Here is a 25942-nt window from a genome sequence, read left to right on the forward strand (position 1 = left end):
GTCCTTATATCTTATTTTCCATCCGAATCACATGATGTCTTGTTTCAATTGCTTATATGTAGGCTTCAAAGACAAAAATTCCAATTTAGTGGGATTTAAATGGTTCCCCTGGAATAAAATCTCTTTTAGAAAATATAAATTGGGGAAATGGGAGTCATCAATAATTGAAGAGTGATTTACAACTGAGGAAATGATTCTGGTCCCCAGGTTAGCAGGATGGACATGGTGGAAGACCTCTCAGCACCATTGTGATTACCATTAGCATTTGTGTGCATGATAGAAGTGTCTGCAGGGATGAGAGAAAGCAATGTATTGTTTGTTATAGTGAAATTGTATTCCTAAATTCTTTATTCTTCCATACTGGACATCATTTTCTAAAACACAAAATCATTTTTAGTGTAGATTTTATCTTAAATATGTGCAGAGGTTAAAAGTACGATGCTGATCCATAATGAGGGGGGCAAGGGAAGAATGGAGGGAACTTTGGATTGGACAGAGGGGAGGGGAGGAGGGGAGAGAGTAGGGGAGTGGGAAAGATGGTGGAATGAGATTGACATCATTACCCTAGGTACATGTATGATCGCATGAATTATATGACTCTACATCATGTACAACCAGAGAAATTAAAAGTTGTGCTCCATTTGTATGCAATAAATTGAATTGCATTCTGCTGTCACGTATAACTAATGACAACAATAACAAAAAAGAATGCTTGCTTTACTTTACCATATGCTTTGAGAACTATGCTTTATCTGTGGAAAACATTCTGTAGTTATATATGTAGCAATAGTTCATCTCTTTTATCTGTGGTATGTATGATCTATTACACCTTCTCATAATTTATATGTTCATTTGTCTATTCACGAATATTTACTTTGCTTGCATATTTGTGTTGTTATAATAATCTCCAGTTGGGGGGAGAGTAAGAAGAAGTCAGGTACAATGGTGCATACCTGTAATCCCAGCTACTCAGGAGACTGAGGCAGGCGGATCCAAGTTGGAGGCATTCTCAACAATTTAGTAATATGCTTGCAAAAACAGAAAGGGCTGGGGAGGTAGCTTAGTGGTACAGGTCTTCAGGGTTCAATTCCCAGTGCCATGAAGAAAAAATAAATAGGGTATAGGAAGTAAATATACAGGACAAGGTTGAGGAATCTATGTTAACTTCTGCATTTAATCTGCCACTTACCCAATTCTTTAACATTTTAGAAGTTACTTCAACATTTTGGATAGATTTTGTTGTGGGGAGGTTATTGGGGATTTAACCCAGTGTCACTTAACCACTGAGCTACAGCCCCTGCCCTTGTTTTTTTATTTTGGGGCAAGGTCTCAATAAGTTGATTAAGGTCTCATTAATTTGGTGACGTTGTCCTTGAACTTGCAATATTCCTGCCTTAGCCTCCTGAGTCACTGGGATTACAAGCATGTACCACCATGCCTGGCTATTCACCTTTTTGAACCTTGGTTTTAAATGGATTAGATGATACCAAATTGCCTTCTGACTATCATATGCTGATTTTATAGGTAAAGATTAGTTACTATACTTTTTCTCCATATCTTCTAGAAGCATGACATCTAGTTTTATAAAAAGTCTAATACGATGCCAGAGAGAATGAAAGGTAACAAATTACTAATTTAATATCAATTTCCTACATATTATTTATCAATACTTGCCATAACTTCCTTCTTGTGCACACAGCTACCTGTAAGATAACTTTTTCATTTTTATACTCAAGCCAACTTACCTGAAATATTCTTGATTTTATTTGACCCTGTGATACAATACACATTTGAATATAGTAGTGAGATTATATTGAGTATTCAGATTTCAAAACTACTGAAATTTTATAGATCTGTACTACATTAACTTTTTTTAGTAGGCAAGATATGATTATATAATAAAAGAGTAAAACTCTTAAAGACAAGGAAATTTTAGACTTCCCATAAACTCAATATTGATTATAGCTATAATCAAAGGTTCCTGACTAATAGCAAACATATAGCATAGAACTCACAGTCTTAAATTCAGGCTCTCCCCCTTCCAGCTATTCATAAGTACATTAAAATTATTCAATTTTTTTAGTCCTGGTAGGAAAGTTAGACTATATGAGAAAGAATCTTTCTTTAAAAAAAAGAAAGTCAATGCTTGGAACTGTTGGTTACCCATGTGAAATATTTTTCTCTTAAAAACTTAGCATATCACCCTTACTTCAATATTGTCATAAGCACAAAAAATTCAGGAGGAATACCAGAAGCACAGAATGGAGAAGATAAATGCTCCTTCCATTCTTCAGAGGTAAACCAAATCAAAACAAAAAATCCCCCAAAACTGAACAATTAAAAATAATACACATTTTGTATAGACAGCACAATGCATTTGTACCCAAGGAGAGAACACTCAACATTTATAAGGGGCTGTTGATGCAACATACAGAGAGAGGTGGGATAAACAAAAGCTATTTTCTCAGTCAACAACCTAAAATGGCACAAGAACTAAAAAGTGTATCCAGGGTTTGATACCTTTGTCTATATCTTATTATTCCTCTGGAAACATAAAATCATAGAGAATATCTGAGACACCTCATAGGTATAACATGAATCAAATCATTTAGTAAAGGCCAGTGCAAACCTAAAAATACATGTCCTTCACATGAAATTACAATGGAAGACACTTGCAATCCTCATAAATAAGAAGAAAGATTAATTAGAGTAACATTTAAATTTAAAATATCATAGTATTATTAACCAAAAATATTTTTATACACAGCATCGTATATATGTATATAGAGGTTCCTATTAAAATGTTTGGAATTGTATCTAAATAGAAAATTTAATATATGACTGAAATTGATGTAAGTTTAGAGATGGCTTCTGTTATGTGAAATCTTCAATAGGTAGTAAAACTTTAATTTTAATCCCCCCCCAAAATCTTAATATAAAAGTTCTCAACCAACTATCTAATGATGAGTAAATATTTATGCTAGAATAATTATATTTTATGATCATCTTATGTAACAACTATTTTAAGGATACTTGCCTATAAAGTTTTAAAAAATTATGTTAGTATGCATATATTAATACAGAAAATAATTTATGTATCAAGTTCTTCTTTTAAATTAGAAGGATTAATCTAATGTATATTTGCCAATAGAAAAAAACTGAGGTAGATGAAATATCCCACAGTTCATGTATTACTTCTGATAGATACAACTTATTTAATATTTAAAAGATATGCATGTAAACACATGTACATGTATGTGCACTGATGTACATCCATGTTCATGTCCATTACATACCCATATGCATATCTATGTAACTAGCTACACTTCATAACTCAATGCACTTGAAGTCTAATATTGATATGATATTTTTCAGGAATAACACAATAATCTCTCACTTTTTGGATTTTGTTTTTTTTGGTGGGACTACTGGGGATTGGACTCAGGGGCACTCAACTATTGAACTACATCCCCAGCCCTATTTTTTGTATTTTATTTAGAGACAGGGTATCACTGAGCTGCTTAGTGTCTCACCATATCTGCAGCTGGCTTTGAACTTTCGATCCTCCTGCCTCAGCCCCCCAAGCCACTGGGATTACACGCATGCACCACTTTTGGGATATTTTTTTTACAGTGAAAATTGATCCTCTTTCTGCTCCTAATATGATGGCAAACATGTTAATGTCATGTAAAGTAAAAGTTGAGTTTGTGTACTTGTTAAGAAAAGTTTTGTTTGAATATTGAACTGGAGGTATTGTATTAAATAAATCAAGAGAGAAATGTTATTAATAATAATGTAAAACCATATAAAAATATGTTAATCACCAAAACATACACAGTATCAAAGCCAATTTTAGTCAATTAGTCACTAATTTTTTAAAATTTCTACTATTCATAGAAATTTCTATTATTAAACATGGAACTCTGATCAAAGAATGGCAAGTGAGCAATTGCACGTATGTTATCAAATTTTAATCTCATTACATCTAGTGGAAACCTTGTAAAAATGCTAAATTTATTAATCACTTGGGAAAATAAATCTATAAAATTTAATTTCTGCTATAGAAATTTTTTTTTCAGGAAAAGCATTTCGAGACTTTTTTTATCAATAAGTAATTTTCAAAGTTTTTAATGTGTCATAAGACTTTTAAATTTAGATTTCTTTCTTTGACAATGAACTTTGTTGAAGCACATACCCTCAATGAATAGCTTTTATTTTTCACTCTAGATATTAAGGAGTGACTCCAGTTAAGAATGTTACTCCCAGCGGCTTGGGAGACTGTGGCAGGAGGATCACAGATTCAAAGTCAGCCTTACCAATTTTTGAGGCTCTAAGCAAATTTGAAAGACCCAGTCTCAAAAAGTGAAAAACAGGCTGGGGATGTGGCTTGCTCATTAAGCACCCCCAGGGGTTCAATCCTGGAACAACAAAAAAAAAATATTACTATGATGTTTTTATTATAGCATGGATTATCCAATATATAACTATTAATTTCATCAAGTGTGCATTTTGGGAGAATTTTATTTTATTTGTACTAGATTAATTTTATAAAGTATGATACATATAAAATATCTGTGGCCTATTTTCATCTTTATTTTCTATTAAAGGAATTATGTTCTTTCTGTTTTTAGAAGAAAGACATTTATATATTCTACTTCCAACATTTATGTGAAATTTTCCCAAATATTCACTGTTAATTAAAACCTGAAAGTAACCTGAAAGTTTAAGAGCTAAGAGGTCAACCCTTGGAATACTGTTGCATTGGGATGTTGATAACTGGATCATTTCAAATCCCATGTAGTTAATTATTTTAGTTTGCATTTATTAAACTTGCACAAGCTGGTGCAGATACAATGATGAAGTCAACAGTTTTAGCGTTTCATGTCTAGATAATTCCAAATGTTAGAAGCATTTTCTTTTTGTTTTATGCATAGACATGTAAAATAAAATAGAAACTTTTTCTTAAATAAAGTCAGATATATCTTATTGTTTCTAGTTTCAGTGTATCAGTCAAGCCAATGTCAACTGCAAATGAGAGAGACAAGATCTTCTTCATGAACCTTTTAAACATTAATTTTGAGTCTCTTGACAGTTCTATAAAATTTCCTTAACTTTTTTCCCAAAGGTTTCTTAACATCTTAAAATGTACAAGTTTTTCATTATTTGTTGGATTGACAAATGGATTGTGTGAAATTGAATGTAGTACTCAGATATGGTCAGCCCAGAAAAAAACACTAGGATCTTCTCAATTTCCAGTGTGAGGCTGGTTTAAAATTTTTAGTAGTTGCATCCTACCATGACATATAGTAAGAGGAGCTGGGCACAGTGATGCATGCCAGTAATCCCAGCATCTTTGGAAGCTGAGGCAAGAAAAATCACAAGTTTGAGGTCAGCCTCTGCAACTTAGTGAGGCCCTATCTCAGAATAAAAATAAAAGGACTGGGATGCAGCTCAGTGGCAAAGAGTCCCTGGGTTCAAACCCCAGTACAAAAAAACAAAAAGAAAACAAAAACACCCAAGAAGAATGCCAATATGACCCCTTCCCCATAGAGTCTTACCAAGTAATGCCATACCTGCTCTCTGAAGGTAATATTCTTTATGAAGGTAATATTCTTTTTTTAATATAAACATGAAAATTAGCATTATTCACATTGTTTCATCCTATTCAAGAGTACATAACCAATTTATTATTTTTTATTTATATTTTATTCCATATTTTAGTAACAGTCAATGATATTGTGAGCTTAGTGTTACTGAGAATTTTGATTAGCTTGTTTGGCCTGATCTAAATTCTCATGTATTTCTTCTAAGATTAGCATCTAGAATCCTTGTATCTTCTAACCTACAATACCATCAATTATGCAGTCCTGGAACACTTGTTGAATGCATTGGTAGGAACCAACCCAGAATACATTTTCCTATTTATTGCCCTTATCTTTCTAAAAATATTTCATAAGTTAAATTTTTTTTTTATAGATTACTAAAGACATTTTTTCTAGACAAGCAAATCAAACTCTAGTTTCTCAGCCATTAATTCTTGTCTTTCTCTTGTACTGTTGTTGCTTCGAGCATGTCTGTATAGTAGTCAAGGAATGAAAACCTTTAAAATAACAGCATAGGTTTAGTATTCTTAGGATTTCAAAGGTAAGAAGGGACCAGAGCAATGGTGAGTTTACATTAAAGTCTATCATTGCTCATCTTTGAAGTTTAGAATTGAATTTTTATTTATTTCATACTGTTTTCAGTATTGCTCTGATTCTCCTTATGCTTTCCTGCTGACTAAGGGTGCCTAAAGCAATCTGTTCTATTTTGGAGAAACTTTGGGAACTATTACACTGTCTCTCATAGGGCTTCCGTGACTCTACGCATTTTTTCTCCTGGGTAAAACACTGTTCCACTATTTAAAAAAAAAATTCCCCAGTGATGGCTTCATGACTTTCTTGTAATACTATTTATTTTTTCACTCTAGGATCTAAATGGTCTTTTGAAATAGCTGCAATGCTCACATAAATTTTGTTGCTATTTGAAATCATATTTTTTCTACATGTGTAATTAAATTCTGACTAATCAGTCAAAAAGGTTACATACCTCAAGGTACTCTTTTAACCTTGCAATAATTATTATGGTTTTTTAAATAATATTTTTGATTCATATCTTATTGTTGAACATTGAAATTTGCCAAACTAGGCCTTATTTATCTTAACCCATTAAAAAATAAAACATCAACTAAATGAGAATTTAGCTTTTAATGAATATGGTTGATTAAAAAGTTGATTAAATCTCCTTCATTTCCACTTAATTTTTCTGTAGGACCTTTTCTATAAAAATTACATATATATATATATTATATATATAAGATATAAAACACTTACACACATATATATATAAAGAATTATAAACATAGTGGAGAACGAAAATGATTTTACATTTGTACCTTTTAATTTTAAAATCCTTAAATTTTAATTCTTAAAAATGCCAAGGGACAGGACGTTCATATGTATTCTAGGATGACTCTCTTGAAACTGCATGAATTTTATAAAAAAGAATTGTCAACGATAAGGAGATATAGAAAAGCCCTCATCAACCACATTTTCAAAATCAGCATTTTTTATAAGTGCATGTAATTCAAAAATTACCTTCAATGATATCGTATGTAAATTAGATTCAGTATAAAGTAGCTTTTAAAAAATCAAATAGAGTTATTATAGTCTTTTGTCAAGTGCAATTCATTCCAACTGCTGAACATTAGGAAAAATCTCCAACAGAAAAAAAAATGTCATTCAGATCAACAAACTAGTTAAATGCTATTTTATATTGCTAATCTTCCAGTGTTGTGCATAGAATGCTATGCTGTGTTGCAAGCATTTAGTTGTTTGTCGTGGCACGTTTGTTCTGTTAATATAAGGCACAGATATGCACTCTGAAATAATCAAAAGCCAATCACTTAAATTTCTTAAAATGAAGCTTTAAACCTACAATTTCTTAATTCATTATCATTCTAATCTCACATATGAATGTGTTTCACCTTAAGTGCATTATACTATTAAAATGATCAGACATAATGGCTGATAATACAGGAGATGCATTGGTTGTGTCATCAAAATGGGTCTCAAGTAGGTCTCTTCAAAAACATATGAGATCTTTCCACCCATCTTCTACGTCCAATACACTGCAGAAGACAAATAAATGACCTTTAAGTTTTAGCAAAGAGAAAGAGCTTATTTTAGAAAGTGAAAGGTGAAGATACACATTATCGGAGCAGAATGTGGTCTATCTTCAGAGTGAGAAGCAATTTGGGGGTCTCAGGCTCTTCTTTTAAAGGAAACTTAGTAAAGGAGGTGTAGGAAGATATGTGGGAGCCACCTCAGCCTGGTGAGCTGCTGTTTTTGACCATGGATCACAAGATATTTATGGTGTCTGTTCTTCATCCAGGATCTTTAGTTTGGCATTGTCTCTTCTATCTAAATAATATTAGGAATGTGCCTGCGTTATAAGTTTCTTAAAATCCATCTTCCTGCCTTTTCTTTCTCTAAGCTGAAAATACATTGTGTGGGCTCCCAGTGTACTTAAATCAAAATAAACCAATTTTCCTACATGAGTGAATTTGCAATAACTCTAAGATTTGTAGATTTCTTGGAAATTTGAGAGTGACAGTCATGGAGTTAAAAACAGGTCTAGGATGAAAGTCTAATCATGGGACTTTTAGATTTATACCTAGTCTCTTTTTTACTTATTTTTTGTCTCCTTTCTGCATTTGTTAATTCCTTCTATCCTACCTCACTGTAATTATTTTTTTTCTAAATACTTCTTTTTTTATTTATATATTTTTTGGTACTGGAGGTTTAACCCAGGGGTTCTTTACCACTGAGTTAAGCCCCACCTTTTTTTAAATTTTATTTTGAGACAGAGGCTTGCTAAATTGCTTAGGGCTTTGCTAAATTGCTGGCCTCCAACTTGGGATCCTCCTGTCTCAGCTTCTCAAGTAGCTGGAATTATAGGCATGTACTACCGCACCTGCCTGAAAGTATTTCTTTTTAAAAAAATTCTCAAATGTTGTCAGAATTGCCTAACTACTGCTTATAGATATTGTAATTCTAAAATTATATTTAGGGGTTAATGAACAGTCTACTGAGGTGAAGTTACTGAGTTTTCTGATATTTAATGTTTACTTTGATTGGATGATTGTAATTATATAAAACTTAAAATGTGGTTGAATGGATAGGATTATTGATATCCTTACATACAGACACTTGGTTCCATGCTCCTGAACATTGTTGAAGGTAACAAATGAAGTCTTTGCAGGTTGTGAATGTTGACATGAAACTCACAGTGTTCATGCACCCTCTCCAGAGTAGCATTTGGAATTCTGAGGTTTTTAAACATCATATGTGATCTGTCCTGTTTTCTTGTGATAGATACAAAGCTTAACTTGTCTCTGAACTCGGCCCCATGTCATTGCAATGCTTTGTGCCTTATCTCAGGAACTTTATCTTCTTTTAGCTAAAATAGTGTAACTCTTCTGTTGGTTGCTAATTTACATGGGCAATTCATTAAGCAATGAGCATTTGGGTTATGGATAAATAGAAAATTCCATAAATTAAATTTATGGATATTGCTAGGGAGACAAAAGTAATTGATAAGGCATTCATATCATTGAAGCACTTAATAAATCACTCCAGTTATAAGCACAGAGAACATAGGAAAAGATGTTACTTTAAGGTACATAATAACTACTAAAATCAAGGAGCACTTTCTTTTTATCCTCTAGTTGGTCCTTACATTTCCCTTTTAGTGTAAAATCAGAAAACAATGGGGAGCGAATGCTCCTAATCTCAAAGAAGGCCTCTCTGTAAGGAATAGCCAAGAGCTGTAAGAGAGGGGTGAAATTCACCGTGGATTTCTTACCCTGACTTTTAAGTAGGAGAGCACCACGCTTCAAAAACTGAAATTGTTTTAGGAAATAATGTTGTGGCAATACCTGACCTGACATTGGGTTGCTATAAATTAAATTTCTGTATTTCAGTTTATGGAACAAGTGAAGCTATCTAGGACTTCAGGCTGCTGCATGATTTTGGCAGCCTTTCCTTGTACCTCCTATACCAGTGTGTATTGCTTAAAAAAAAAAAAAAAAGAAGAAGAAGAGAGGAAACACACATAAAGATTTGTACATAGTAATCAAGACTTTGTCCATAGGCATTGTGAGTCAGAGATAAGGTAACCAAAGGTACCATTTTGAATAGTGACCCAAATATAGAACACAGACTGTGTATATTCCATTGCTGGGCAACAGTGGACAGTCATAAATTCCCTAGGAAACAGAACAGAAATAAGAAAGGATACCTTGGAAATGTTCAGGGTGAATAAAAAGCAATTACAAAGAATAAGCCTGTCTCAGTTCATGGAAAAACATATTCCTAATAAATAATTCTTAATTATCTGCTGACTAGCAATATCTGTGTTGCAATGTAGAAAGGAACAGGAATGAAGTCAGAGAAGACTTCGCCTCAGTTGAGACTTTCCTGTGTGCTTGTAAGAAAAGATTCAGGGAGACTCAAAAGAGTCATTATGTTAATATAAGAAGAAGAAATTTCAGTGCAACCATAAATAAAATTTCACTTATTCACCTATGTAAGAAATAATCACTAAGCTTCTACTAAATAAAAAAGCAATTTAGTCTCTTAGCCTCCTATATAATTCATTATGAGGGAATAAAAGATAAATGATTCTAGGATCCTGTCTACAAGGAACTTAAAATATATACAAGAAAATGACAAGTTCACAAATAAGACTGTTCAAACTGTAGATTGCCAAATGTTTTAAGTTAGGCATAGAAATGCATGAGAGTTCAGAGGAAAAACCAATTAATTCTAACTTACAAATGAATGAGAAATCAGGAAATTCCCATAGGAGAAAAAATGTATTTGATTTTTGCCTTAAAACCATGGGTAGATTTAGACATCTGGCACGAGAAGAGGCACTTCATTTGAATGTAAGCAAAGGCACACAAGTGGTAATATGTGGGAACATGAATACTTTTAAGAGCAATTGATTTAGCTAACTAGAAATTCAGGTTGATAGAGAAGCGTTTCGATTACATTCTGTGGAGAGAAGTGGGAGGGAGCTAGGATCATATGTGAAGAAGTTTGGAAAACATTGTGGAAAAATTGGGATCCCCAAACGGTTTTTTGAACAAGCTACTGAAATGAAAGTAGAGTCATGGAAATGAAGAGCAGAAGCTAATGTGGGATGTTTTGAAAGTGACATTGATAAGATGAAGCAAAGGACAGCAGTTTTGACTTATAATCCCAGGGCATTAATGCTAATAAAGACAAAAGGCAATCACTAAAGAAGAAAAGGTTTGGAAGAACAGATCATTTCTTCTATTTGTAGCATCCTGGTTTAAGGTGCTAGAGAACCATCCAGAATAAGCATCCTAATACATAGTTATAAAAGAGGGTCTATATAAAAAAATGTCTGAATAAGATCCCTTACTCACTTTTTCTATAAATACACCATGCCTTATTATGTGATAGGAACTATAGCTTGTTCTGGGGAAATGATAATTAATAAGACACAAGTCTTTTCCTCCAGTCTTCTCATAGAAAATGTAGTCATCTACACAGGCACTTGTATTCAGTATGAGGAGGCTAGCATTTACACATCAAGGAAAACAGGTATGGGAGAAGCTCAGCCTTAGCCTTGGCCTATCAGAGAACATGCTATGGCAGTAAATTCTAGGCAGCTTAAGAATGCGTAAGTGTTAACAAGGCAGAACAGAAAGGGAGGCAAAATGATCAGAGAGAGAAGCTTCTATATACAGCATTCAAAGGATAATTCGCCAAATCTGGGAAGATTAATGGCCTATCATAGCAAGTAGGTGTTCAGATAACTCATAAGTGTGGATAATTTTACAAAGGGAAAGAGTTATGAAAGATTGAAAAGAGTAGGAAAATCTTTTGGAAGTATCCACATAAGTCCAAGTAGGAGGAAAAAGGAAAAGGGTAAAAAGCAAGGAGGAAGGTAGCAAATGATGTAAAACATCAATTGATTTTCAAAAGAGATACGCAGTTTGTAAAATAGTTGTGCAATTTAACAAAAGTGAGGAATCAACTGAGTTTTTATTGGAACTGATACTTGACATATTTATCAGTACAGTTATTTTTTTTTAATTATTTTATTTTTAAGAGACAAGGTCTCAATATGTTGTCCAGGCAGTTACAGAACTAGGTTTATACCATACTTGTGCCTCTGCCTTCCAAGTTGCTGATTCTATAGGAGAGCACCACCATGCCTGGCTCTAGTACTCTTAAATATATCATCTCTGTAGTGTAAGAATATATGCGGTGCTAAGGGGAGAAACTTAAGGAAGTTGAAAAGGTTTTACACAAAGGAACGGATAAGTCTTCTTAATAAAAGGATGAAAGAAGATAAATTATAAATTTGCCAATAAACACGTGAAAGGTGTCAACATCACTAATCATTAAAAATGCAAATTAAAATCCCAATGGGATATGATTCATACCCGGAGTAGGACTAATAAAAACCAAAATTAAATAGAAAAAGCAATTGGTGGTAAATATGTGGAGAAATTAGAATCCTTGTGCCTCTCTGATGGAATTGCAAAACAGTTCAGCCTCTATGGAAAACCATGTGGTAGTATCTAAAAAATTAAATGCACAATTTCCAGTTTACCCAGTAATTCCATTTCTGGCAGAGACTCAAAAATTATTTGTACACTCATGTTCTTAGCAACATTATTAAAAATAACAGTATATTGGAAACAACCCAAATATCCATCAATGTTTCAGTAAACAAAATGTGATATATACAAAGAATGAGTATTAGTCAGCTTTAAAAACATGGAATTCTGATACCTGCTACCACATGGATAAATCTGAGTTTTGTGTTAAACAGAATAAGGCTGACACAAAAAGGACACATTTTCTATGATTGTTGCCATGTAAGATCCTTAGAACAATTTAATTCAAAGAGAGTTGAATGATTGTATAGTTGCACAACCACATGGATGTACTTATTGCCCTTGGCCACACGTTTAAAAATGGTTAAGGCAGTAAACTTTATATCATGTATACTTTGCCACGACAAAGAAAATTTAAAAGGCAGATTAAGGAATAGTTGGAGGAGATATAAACTTTAGAAAAAAATATAGCAATTAACTGAATCATATAGTTACCAAAGTACCCATAGAATTTATCTTCTATGGGTGAAAGGGTACTTGAGAGTGAAAGAAAGTGACAAAAATGTTATTAATCTATATAGTGAAACATCAGACATAAACTGCATACTACTAGACCATAACCATATTGAAGAGTATTTAACACACATGCATAAAATACAGGAAGTCAAGTTGAAATGAAAATATATTTTTTAACACTTTTATTAGACTACTAACATAATGAGGTATTTAACTGAGACACAGTTAAGAAGTAAGGGGTTTTGGGGTTGTGGCTCAGTGGTAGAGTGCTTACCTAGCATGTGTGAGGCCCTGGGTTCAATCCTCAGCACCACATATAAATTAATTAATTAATTAAATTAAATAAAGTTTCGTTGACAAGTAAAAAAAAAAAAAGAAAAAAAATAAAGATATGTGGGAACTATTTAGTTTATTACACCAGCTACAAAATATATTAGTATGGTCAGCCTCTATGTTGTGTGGTTTCTTTTAAAGTGTATTCATCAATTTTTTCCAGTTGTAGTGGAGACATGTTTTTGGACAACGATTCAGGGAAGAAATTGGAGGAGGGAGAAGTGATTCCAATCAGGCTTCTTTAAAAAAAAAAAATGTAGAGACCTTCTGGTGACTCTATGCAAACAAACAATTCATAATCATGAACTGTCATAACAAAAAGTTAGCCCCCAAATTCCATAAAGACTTCATGGGTGAATTCTTCTCTCAGTAATCAAAGTACCCTTAGAATTTATCCTTCAATCCAGGACACTAGAGAGTGAAAGAAAGTGATAAAGATGCTATTAATTTATGTAATGAAATACCAGGCATAAACTGGCACAGGCCTTAAACAAAGAGGAGGGTACCTCACTTCAGGCTAAGTTTGGAAGTCAAAAAGGATGGGAAAGAAGGTACAGATTCAAGAGGTCTGTGTTTAAAACTCTCAGCCATGAACTCACTGAAAAGGCATAGTGAGCCACAGTGCAATGATATGAAAAGAATAATACAAACTTGAAGTACCACTCTAAAGACAATAAATAGCACAATAGCAGCATTTCAAGTTCTCTTCCTATTATGACAGAAATATCAGGAAGAACGGATAGACTCCAAACGATTTCAATTTGTAAAGAAACAAGAGGAAAAGATTCTTCATTTTTTTTTATAACTTGTATGTTGTTTTCAAATAAAATTTACAAAACAGTAGAATAGTTATGTTGTTTTTAAAAAACTAGTTCACCATGTGTGTATGCATAATCAATTTACACAGTGCATTTATGCTTATATATAGCATCACTGTCAAATTATACTATCTTAATTTTAAGCTAAGATACCATTTTTGTACCTGTGAAATTTTTGATGCTGAGTCTTTGGTTTGAACTGAATCAATACACTTTATATGAGAAAAGATAATCCATCCTTATTTACCTAAGTATTGCACTAAAAGTGAGTGACTATCTACAATTAATACCTTGTTGAGGACACCCTGAGAAAAGTCCAAGTGTGCCGTGATGAGGGTGTTTAATGTTGTATAACATTTTCATCCCATGCAGGGCTTCCCTTATGCTACTGAGAGAAAAGAGATTTAGGCAAAAATAGTTTTATGAAGAAGATAAAAGGAATAATTAGGTGGGGCTAATGGTCCAATTAATCCCTTATTATCCTGTTTTAAGTGGTATTTGTACTTAAACAGATACTATTCAAAAGGAAAGAGAAGAGTTGGGACACCTATCATGTTACCACCTCCATTTTTTCTTTGCACTTTCTCCATTTTGTAGCTCCAGCTTTTTTCTGAATCAAGTCAAGAAAGACACAACTCTCATTTCTTAAACTGGTAGCTATCCATCCCTGAAAATTGATTTTTTTTCTACCTAAAATATATATGATGCTGAAAATATGAGGAGAAGGGCAAACAAAGAAAGGGATCCTTAAGATAAAAACTATTGGTCAGAAACCATGTTATAATGCAAGGGTATATATACATTCACAAAGGGTCTTAATGGATCAATGACTCATACTTTAAAAGGTGGCACTGTTGGACTGTCAAAATAATGATATAGTAAGAAAATTTAGTTTGTTTAGTTTGAAAATACACACGTCTTCTCAGAAAAAAAAAATTACACTCATCTGCTCCAAATATGAGTGCTATATACTGATCTCATTATTTTGGTAGAGACAGTAGGAGCAGAAAAATACAACAGAAAGGCAAAGTAGGAAGAAAGATCTCAAAGTTTTTATTTTTGAATGGTTTTCTTAAATGTTTCATTGGATGTGATCTTTTTCTTTCAAGCTTATAAAGGAAGCAGGTAAACCTGGGACCACTTGTATACTATATGTAAATACACAAAAGGATTTTCTCCTAAAGTACTCCACATTGCTAGAAGTTTTTGTTTTTCAAAGTTCAGAACATCTTCGTATCTTTCTTGTCCAAATGGTTTTCTAAACATTTTTTCTATGTTTTAACTACACTTTTTTATAAATAGATAACTTAGCATGAGTAGCTTCTTTGTGTTATTAGGTCATTATGGAAAGATGTATAATACCAGTTTGAATTCTTTGGTTAACTTCTTCAAGGAAGTTGTCTTCCTTCTGAGCATTTCAAATCATATAGGTCTGACATGATATTTTATATACATTTATAAAATCTTATCATCTGTTGTGAATGAGAATGAAATTCAAAAGAGATAAAATGAAAACAGGTATGACATGGTCCAGAAGTTTGTTTTAAATTATTTAAGAGAAATAATTTTGTTTAATTTTAAAATTATTTCCTAATTTTTTTCAAGAGGCCACGTGGTTCAAATTTAAAGCTTGAAACCCCAGATTTTATAAAGTTTACATTATACAAATATGCTAATGTCTATGTTTAAAAGAGAGATTTGAGATATTTTGATAGAAATACATGTTAGTGTTCCTTAATAATGTTCACAACTTTCAGTTTTACCTGAACATTGCCAAAACACATCAATAATTATAGTCAAATTATGATTTCTCTTTCCCATTTAGGATTTTGTACTTCACTGGTGGTAAAAAAATAGCTAAACTGGGACTGAGAGTAAACAAATTTCATTAAAAACATTATCTAAAAAATAATAACTAGTTTTAGATTTCTAAACACAAAATCTCCTATTGATTTCTAAGTTCTTAACAAATTTATCAATTGAAAAGCATCCCTTTAGCACCTATCTACCATTTCAAAGTTATTAGATAGGCACAAAAAAGGTTCTTGATTAAGAGTCTTGTAACACAGAGTAATGTGCCTCTTATTTCACAAGATATTAAAAAATCATAGACCCACTTAAGTGTGTGCTATCAGCATTCCACTGAAACTGGTAGTTAACTCTTTACTATTGTCCAGTGATGATCTTGTAGAGAACATAGTTGGTACATTCTTGCATAAAATTCCAGAACAATGCTTCCTATTTGAAAATTCTGGAGAAAGTATGATTTTTTTTTTTTTTTTTGCTGACATTTAAGAGCTATATACTTGAACTAAAATATACTATGTAAGTAAACTTTATGTTTAAAATCATAGAGTGCTAGAGATAGCCCAACAGTTCAGAATAGTTTGTCATTCTGTGAAGTGGAATTAGCAAAAAGTAGGGGTAAAGTGAGTAACACAATTTTCCCATGACATTCAGTTGGCCTATAATCCTTATATACATTATGGTATGTGAATTACTAAGAAAACTCTGCAATATTATCTAAATAGTTCTTTATGTCTAAGAATTTCTCTTCTAATATATTCATGTTTTTTTTTAATTGAATGAATTCTATAAAAATGATATGAAGAGTTTAGACTCTCTCTCTCTTTTTATTTAATTTTTGGACCAGGGATTGAACCCAGGGGTACTTAACTACTGAGTCACATCTTCAGCCCTTTTTAATACTTTTATTTTGAGACAGTGTTTTGCTGACTTGCTTAGGGCCTCACTAAGTTGGTGAGGCTGATCTTGAACTCATGATCCTCCTGCCTCAGTCTCTTGAGTCACTGGGCATGGGCCACTGTGTGGGGCTAGACACTCTTGAACAGCATGAATGTGTCAAATATTACCAACATTAAACTCGTTTGAAGAAATATGTGCCTATTATAGCTAGAAAATTCTTCAATGATTATGGAGGAACAACAATGTCATTATAATATTAAATAGCCAAACTATATTATTATATGTACCTGTATAATTTGTATATGTAGATGTGTTTTATTATATATATTTGTTCACATATATCATATATATAAAATTAACTTCTTAAATTATAAATCTCTGAGTTTAGTTGCTCACAAAACCTTTTACATAAGATAAACCAAACCCTGTACAAAAATCTTTTTTTTTAGTTGGCTCTTAAATTTCTTCTCTAACCTGAGCCATTTTTCTTGGTTTCCTGTTATCTTGATGACTTCTTTGTCTCTTGAAAAGAGCAATGATTTTGTCTGTTCATTTACTAAGTGATTGCTTTGGTACAGGCACTGTGCCAATCAATCTTTCTTTTACTGAATGTCGTGCAAAAACATGCCAAAATGTTTGGTTTGCTACCCAGTAAGAATATTCATGTTGAAGATAGGCTCATGAATAGCTACTTGATTCTGGGCATTTGGGACGAGAAATTAAACACGAGTTAATAATACTTCCTTGTTGAGATTATTGTTAGGATTCATTGAAATGTATGAAACTTGCCTATTACCTCATAGGTGCCACTATATAGTTTTAGTGAGTGTGAAAAGAGAGGATATTGTACAAAATAGGGATCCACCAAAATCATTCTTTCAGTAACACCAGTTTTTACAAAAATACCAAATAAAACAAAACATTACTATTTAACCTTGTTACGCAAGATTAAATAGTAATCTTATATATTGAAATATTTTGTACTATGTACTTCTCAATATGACTAAAGCCAGTTTATTTTGATATTTAATTATTTACTTATTTAACTTTTAGTGCAATTATCAGAGTTTACTATGAGGTCCACCTTGATCCATTATGTAGCCTTTTGGAAATGAAACCAGGAGAAGAAGGAATATATTTATTATTTTTTATTGATGCATATTATTTATTGAAAATGGTGAGTATTTTCACATATGCTTATAACAGGGTTTGCACAAATTCATTCCTCATTACTGCTCCTTCCCCTCCTCTCCTTCCCCTGAATTAACAGTCTCCCTTTTACATTCAAGATGTACCTTTGCTTCTCCCTTCCTCTAATTTCCACATACAAGAAGAAAACATGTAATACTTGACTTTTTGCTTAACATGAAGCTCTCCAGTTCCATCCATTTTCTTGCGAATGACACAATTTCATTTTATTTTAAATTCAGGAAACTGGCAATTTCATTATGGGTTTCTTTCATGTTTCCCTGAATTTCAATAGTTGTAGGTATGCAAGGTGAAAGCATGAGAACAACTTAGGGTTTAATCTCATACACTTAAAGTAATTCCCTCACCACCTTATATTCTTTTTAAGCTAAATAATTAAGCCTAATAGTGATAGAGAATAGTTTGAGAGGTATGTTTGTGTGACCTTGTAATTTTTGCCTCATAAAGCATCAGTGTAGGACCCATAATTATTTCTTGTGATAGGATGAGCAAAAACATTGGAACTGAGCTTTGAGAAAAATCTGTGGTTGCTCAACAGTTAGGATTGTCAATTTAGTTCATTAGGAGTTGGTTGTGTAGGGGAGACTAGATTATAGCAAGTAATGGATCGTATTAGGAGGAATATGTGAATTGTGAAGGTGGTACAGAGCTAGACAAGGGAGACAGATATCCTCAGAGCAGGTGCAAATGAGGTATTATGGTTTAGGTAAGCAACATGTAGTAGGTACTCTGGTCACTGGAAAAATAAGATCACAATTGCACACTGTCTTCACAGACAGACTCTGGGCCTCAAGTTACTGAAACAGTAATTAACAAGCCCAGACATGGTGCTAGAATTCTGTTGTTCTGAAAGTAACCTGGTTATGGTATGATGAATCCTTTGTTTTAATGTTGAATTCCAAGGTAATTCTCTAATGCTTGTTGCCATTAACTGGCTTATATAGTTCAGTAAGCATCAGAGCTGGTGTGGGGTACATTTGTGTTTAAATACCTACTCTCAAACATGCTAACTCTGTGACCTTGGGCAAGTTCCTTAACCTTTCCAAGACTCAGTTCCCTGATACATGAAATCAGGATAATAATTTCTGTGCCCGTTAATATAGAACCTGACACATAAAGGCCACTCAGTGGTTTCTGTGACCATTCATTATACTAAGGGAAAGGTTGAAAGGGAATCTCGATTTTAGTTCAGAGAGAGAAATGTTCATGTGGAGGGAATTCACATAATGAGGTACTATCGCAACCACACTGAAACATTTTACATGAGGCCCTTTTACTATTCTTAAACATTCTGCAAACTCTTAACAAAGTCTTAAATGTTATTTCATTTATAGTCACCTGGAATGCTTAAAATTTCAAATGAGAGAACAGCCAATGATGATTTAATAGCCAATTTACTACTGATAAGTTTCTACTCCTTCTTTAACTACTCGAATGCTCTTTTTAATGACATCCTACTTCTTGCTACCCTACAAGGTCTGCTCTACCTTATTCCTGTAAATGACAGTCAATCTGAGGAGGAAAATGCTGTAAGTTAATAAGCAGAATTTTAAAATGACTCTGAAGAGCAGCAGATGAATTGCTAATTAGAATTATCACTGTTGCCTCAATAATTCTGTTCTGAGGTCTGAATTATGTCAGGACATTAAAAGTAGAAAGTTCATTAGTGTTTTTAATGCATATCTATTATTTATAAAGTAAGTATGAGCTAGGAATATAGACATGAGTATATTATCTGCTTCTCACCTTTGTCCAAGTTTGTTATTCTTTCCTCCAGGGAGAAAGATTAGAACAGGACTAGGCTCTGTGTCTAATAGGTTGAGGGTTAATACCCAGGACAAGCATGCATGACCATGGTCACTTGTATGACCTTGATCAGGAGATTTAATCCTTTGACCTTCATTTTCTTCATTTGTAAAAATCTAGGATAGTAACTACAAGTTTACAACTTAAATGTTTGGAATAGATTTTCTTTGTATCGTAATGATCATGTGTTTATTGTTATTATCACAGTTCCTGGTTTCTTATCTTCATCTCAATTAAAGATTTTTCTTTTCTATTGATACAACTCCAGTGACCTCTCAGTAAAGATGTGGGAGGGGATGATGACCAGTGTGGATTGTGTTAGATCACACCCACACTCCCATCTGGCTCTCTTGTATGCATCTTTGAGCAGGGTAGCTATAGTCACCTGTGAGAGCATAGGTGACCCTATTAACTGGACCAACATCACCAACATCTTCATGACTTGGCCTGCATTATTCATAGAACCCAAGCAGATGAAAACCATTCACTTTCTATCAACACATGTATGTTTTTGCATAGAGAGAAATGTATTTCATTTGCCTATATTAGTAGTGTAAAAATAAGACCATTAGGATAATAAACCTCAAGTTCCTGAGATATTGAAGGTCCATTAGCTTTCACAGATTTACTAATAAAGAATTGTGTTATTCCATGAGTTAAAATTAGTGGAAGAATGGGACAAGCTGTTTGTATCAAACTTCTAGAAAGTAATGATCATCTCAAAACTCAGATCCCTGCCTTAGGATTTTTCCCCTGTATGATGCCATATGAACGTTTTTAGTTGCAAATATCTAAGGATTTGTAAATTTCGTATTTTTTTCTCTTTTATATATGATGATCAAAATTAATTATCAATCTATCTTTTGGAAATAAGAATAATGCTTTTTAAATGGACATAAATGAAAATAGCTTAAAATATTATCTCTGAAAGAAAGCTAAACTAGTCCAAGCTTGAATATAGCTGATTTAATTAAAACTCAATTAACATTGTTATTGTGTAACTAATGGCTTGAAAATGGCAATGTCATGAGTCATCAATTATGGATTAGTATAAAAAGGAGTAGGTGCTGTAGCCTGGAATGTCACAGTGAGCTTCAGGGTGCTTTTTTTTTTTTTAAAAAAAATATATTTATCTGAAGTATATTTGTCAGATTATGGCATGGCATTAGAGTTGATTAAAAATGACACATATAATGTCACTAATGAAATTTTTTTCACTAAAAATATGTTTTATAGGGTTTTAAGGGATTAGGGTATTTTTATCAAGTAACTTAAAAAAAAAAAAACAAAAAACTAAATAGTTCATATACCAGATCTTTTACAAATAGATCCAGAATATAATTTGAAGTTTTAAATACTTAGAATATCTCTTATTTTCCTTCTACATATGACATTAATGGTTGTTTTTATATTTGGGGGAAATGTTCTTTATGCCCTCTTAGGATGAAACTTCCAAAATTCCTGTTCTTTTCCCGATTTTGTATCCTTTTTCTCCTATCTTGAATATTTTTGAACTTTGAAGTTCCTTTTACAAGTTTTCCCCCTCCAAACTCTCTTGCCTAAATAATCATACCCTTTGATTTAGAAATTTTGCTCTTTTGCCTTGCAGATAATTCTCTTTTCCTCAATAAATTAAATTCTTCAAGGATTGTATATTACCTATTCAGTTGGTGATCCTCTCAACATTTTGTATACACTATACAAAACACATAGCTAACAAATCCCCATTGGAATACATAAAATATTTTAACATTGATGTATTAAAATATTTTATTGAATTTATATAAAGGAGTATATTCAATACAGCCATGCTTTTCTGAAAAGGTCAAAGTTTAATAAATGGATATTAAACTTGTTTCTGCAAGTGAAAATAACCCTTTCTGCTCTAGTGGATGTGTACAATTTTTTGTATTCAGTTATTTAAAGTCTAAAACTCCTTTGACTTACAGAGTCATGAACTCTCATGTAAAACAGGTCACGTTTTATCAATACTATTCCATTCCATTGTCTCAGTTTTGGATTTTCCTGTCATTGTTTTGAGGGGTTAAGTTAATTTAACTGTTTACTTAGGCTTGATGCATTTGTACTGAGAGGTTTCCTCAGGCAGGCACATAGCTGCATAAGATAGATGGCCCTGCTTCTCCGGAAATCTCAGCTGGGTACATTCACTTGACAAATCTTCTTGCTAATAAACAGGCAATTCGAGGGAAGCACACTGTGAAGCAAATTCCAAAAGTGGTCTTTCCAGGAAAGAGCTATATCCCTTGGAAAAGTCATCACCTAGAATCCACAGATACTTCAAAATGCAAATAGCCCACTTGAGACAAGGGGGCACCTGTTGTTCTGCCTTGATTATGTCTTCAGGCTTCAATTTCAAGTAAATGAGAGAACAGAAAGAAGGTGTTCTTTTGATGAGCTCTGCCCTCAGGGTAATAAAGGCAGAAGGAAAATGCTGGTTGGTATCTATTCATAATGGCTTCCTGGCCATCAGTAATTACAAACCACTTGCTGTCATTTGTGAGTTATGTGAGGGATAACTTCTGTGCTGCCTGCTTATCCATAGTTTTTAGCAGTGAAACTGAAAACTCAAAGGAGAACTTATTTGTTGTCTCTGAGAAAAGCAGGGAAGAAAATATCTAGGAAGAAATTATCACATCCACATATGGTTCTTGAGGAAAACAGCACCAAAGAAGAATGGACAGGTTGGTCACCGAAAGGGAGGTGAACGGTCTCTAGCATACAGCCCAAGAGAAAATATGGGCAGACTCAGTCCTGAGAACAGGTCTTCAGGACAAATGCACAAAGAATATCACCAGGAGATGCTAACTCTAAGCTGTCCATTGATGACCTAAGCTATGCAAAGGACAAGAGAGGCATCAATAAATGGTACAGATGTAATTTGCATTATTTAGTATTCAATACTATCCATCAGTAATTTTACCTGTCTTTGAATAACTCTCAAATTTCTTTGAGTTTATCAACCATTTACTTACTTCTTTAATTCATATTTGACTTATTCCTGCGTCCAAACCAATTCAGGAATACAATTAACGTCATTTGGTATAAACTAATTTACTTTTTGTCTTCCCCATTTCAGATGTATTGACATCTTGGTTTATCTCCAATTTATCTGCACTTTCTTATCTCATTCACAGGAGATGAAGTGCTCCTTCCCTCAATCAAGGCCAATCTTTTCACATTTACATTTGATCTCATCCCTTTTCTTGTCAACAGGTACTTTACTCTGTCAATATCTCCTCCATTTCATTTATCCTTGACCTCTAACTCCACTAGTCCTCTCTTTCATTTGGCTCTAAAGAACTCTATCCTCCTTTCCTATGTCCCCTAGTAAAATGACTGGTTTTAATCACATAAACCCTAACTGTACTGTCTTCAATTTTTCAGTTTTTAATTGATTCAAGCATACACTGTACTTCATTTTAATCCTCCAGACTCTAGTTAAATATCATATAGAGTTCAATAGTGATTCCGTATGGTCAAATCCAACAAGAACATTTACTCAGCATTACTGGGACTCTCTATTTTCTACTATTTGTTAAGCATACCTTTCTGGAACTCGTTTAGCTTACTTTCTGTTACACTGTTTATGTACATTTCACTTGTGCCTGCCTGCCCCGCCTGTTTGGCCTTTTACTTAAATGTTGAGGTTGGCCCAAAATTCTCTTCCAAATTTTCTACTCTGTTTTATCTGTGTTATCTCCTCAATTTCTAGTTTTACACATGAATCATGAGTGGCTTTGATAGTTCCCAAATCCATATCTTTTATCCAGGCCTATTTCCTAAATTTCATATTCATATATCCTCTCAGAGCTGGGCATATCCACTTAGAGTTTCCCCATCCTCCACTTTGACCTATTTTTTCAACCCTTCACTTATTTCACTTGTTAGTATTGTTAATGGAGTTCTAGACCATAGGAGAGCCTGACTTTGAGAAGTTCTAACAAATCAGGTTCAATCACTCACCCCAGAAACCAAATGGTGAAAGGCATAAAAGGAATTGATTCAACACAGCTATTCAAAATGTAAAGGGAGATCAAGTATTCTCAGCCCTGATCAGGGGATACTGATATGAGCTTCAGGTGTAAATAAGGTAGGAATTGGGGGATAGGGCAGGAGGATTGTATAAGTAAGTGGTCTTGGTCAAATGGATCTCTTTGATCCTTATCTCAAGTTTGGATCCTTATCTCAAGATGGCTCCAGAGAAGTCATCAGTGCCTGAAGGGTCATATGAGTTCCCACCTTGAGATGATTGCTCCTACTTAGGTGGGCAGCCTCATCCCCCTCATGGAATAATTGCTCCTACTTTCTTGGGGGTGGGGGGCAGTCTCATTATGGGTGATCTGCCTGAAATCTTGATGTTGCTGGGAGGTGTAGGGCAATTACTAGAGATGTCCAAGCACTGCTTTAAGGGCCCAGAACAAGACATTGTAGAAGTGGCAGTTGAAAGTCTGATTATGATATCCCTGAAAATCTTGAATATACTCTATTTACTCCTTGATGCTTCCTGCCTTGAAGGAGTGGGGGGAGAAGTTAGGTAAATTTAGGACTAATTATTCTTATATTACCAGTTTTTAGATAGACACTTCATAAGAGATTAAAATTTCTATGTGCAGAGTTAACAGAAATCCAGCCCAAAGTTTAAAGAAGAAAAGAGGCAGATACAAAAGGACTAGCTTTATTTCAAATTTTAGTTGACCACTGGGCATCTGCAGGCCCAAGAGAAGAGTCAGTGCTTTCAGCAAAAGCGGTTTCTAAGTCCCTGAATATTATCACCAGACTGTCAAGGAAAACAGCTTGGTGTCATGTCTAAACAGTCTGCCTACCTCCATTGTCTGGCTAATTTGTATTCATTCTGAACCAAAACTGAGCTCCTTTTAGGAATGATCCCTTTCAGAAAACTTCCATTAAACCTCAGATTAGGCTAAGTGACTTCCTCTATCCCCCCTTATGCATCTAATATTGCTTTTCCTTCAACAAACAATACCATTTCCTTATAAGTTTACTTGTCTCACAAACGTGTTTTTCAGAAAAAATGAATCTTGTTATCTCAGTACCCAGTAGTGATTAAAATACCTTTAATCATCACTAAGTGTTTAGCAAACTTACCTGGATTTATTCTATATAAATTATCTAAGACTTCCATTGTGTGTGTTTTTTTTTTCATTCCAAAAGAAAAATGAAAGTTTCAGGTTCAGTTAACTGACTTGTTGTTATTCATTTATATCTTTTTTAGAAACTTCATGATAAAATCTCTACCCAAAATTAAGAATAGCATCTTTAAGGTTTAAAGGGATTTTCTTGCCAATAATAACCAGAAATTATATTTGACTCAGTATATATATTCACTTCAATTAGTAAATCATAAAGTTCATGTTAAAACTTTTAATCTTATTATTATTTTTCTTAGTTAAATGTGCCTAATATCACCTACTTGCATTAATCTGAAAATTACAAAAGCAGTGACATCTGAGAGGAGCCATCCCCACATACTAATGGTTCAGAAATTGCCATGCTTGTTTTCTGAAGAAATGTGGTAAATTTTAATGAACCAAATTAATTGAAGTAATTAGTAAAAGGAGTTTGAGTATTTTGATTTCTATTTAAACGAATCACGTTTTTCCATGGAAATACATAATTAGAACAAGGGGAAAAAAAACGCATACAAAATATCTTCAGTAGATAATAGGCAACAGTAGGCAAATTTAATCTGACCCTCTGTCCTCCTTTATTTGTTTGTTTTTGTTCATTGTGTCTAGAACTCTTTGGGTCTTGCCCCATAAATGTTATTCAAAGTTACATGTGATCATTACATTTAGATTTTATACTTATTATAGGTAGTGTCAAAGCAAAAGTTGTATCAAAGTTAAGTAGGTGAGGAAGACTTTAGTCAAGACAGTTGCAATTGGGGAAAGTTAAGCAGAACTCCATGAAAAAAGAGTGGGAGGTGTTTTAAGAGTGGGTTGAAATGAGTTATTGGCAAAGTACTGAAGGGTATGTTGATCAATAGGAAATTTTGAGCACTTAGAACTCTTTCTTGAGTTTACAAATGTTTTTCTCTGAAATTAGGCTAAGAATGTTTGCTGATTGGAGTCCATCCAATTTAGGCATCTACCTTCCCACAGAGACTGGGAGATAAGGGCACCATCTTCCTTGATTATATTTCAAACAATGCCTCTCCTGTTCCATCAGAAAGACAACCTCCCTTGTAAACTGCCAAGAGGCTTTTAAAAAGATTTATAAATATCTTGAAAAAGACATGAAAGAATTTGTAATTACGTGTTTTCTAAAGAAAATTCTCCAAGAGAAGGGAGTTTTGAACCCAGAGTCAGCAAGA

General features: G+C 33.4%; 1 protein-coding gene across 4 annotated transcripts in view; it reads left to right on the forward strand.

The window, feature by feature from the left end:
• CADM2 (cell adhesion molecule 2) overlaps window positions 1-25942 on the forward strand; it is a 1028501-nt gene that overhangs the window by 137176 nt on the left and 865383 nt on the right. The gene's annotated exons all lie outside the window — the stretch shown is intronic.

The sequence above is a fragment of the Sciurus vulgaris genome (genome assembly GCF_902686455.1).
Source record: "Sciurus vulgaris genome assembly, chromosome: 10".
Lineage (NCBI taxonomy): Eukaryota > Metazoa > Chordata > Mammalia > Rodentia > Sciuridae > Sciurus > Sciurus vulgaris.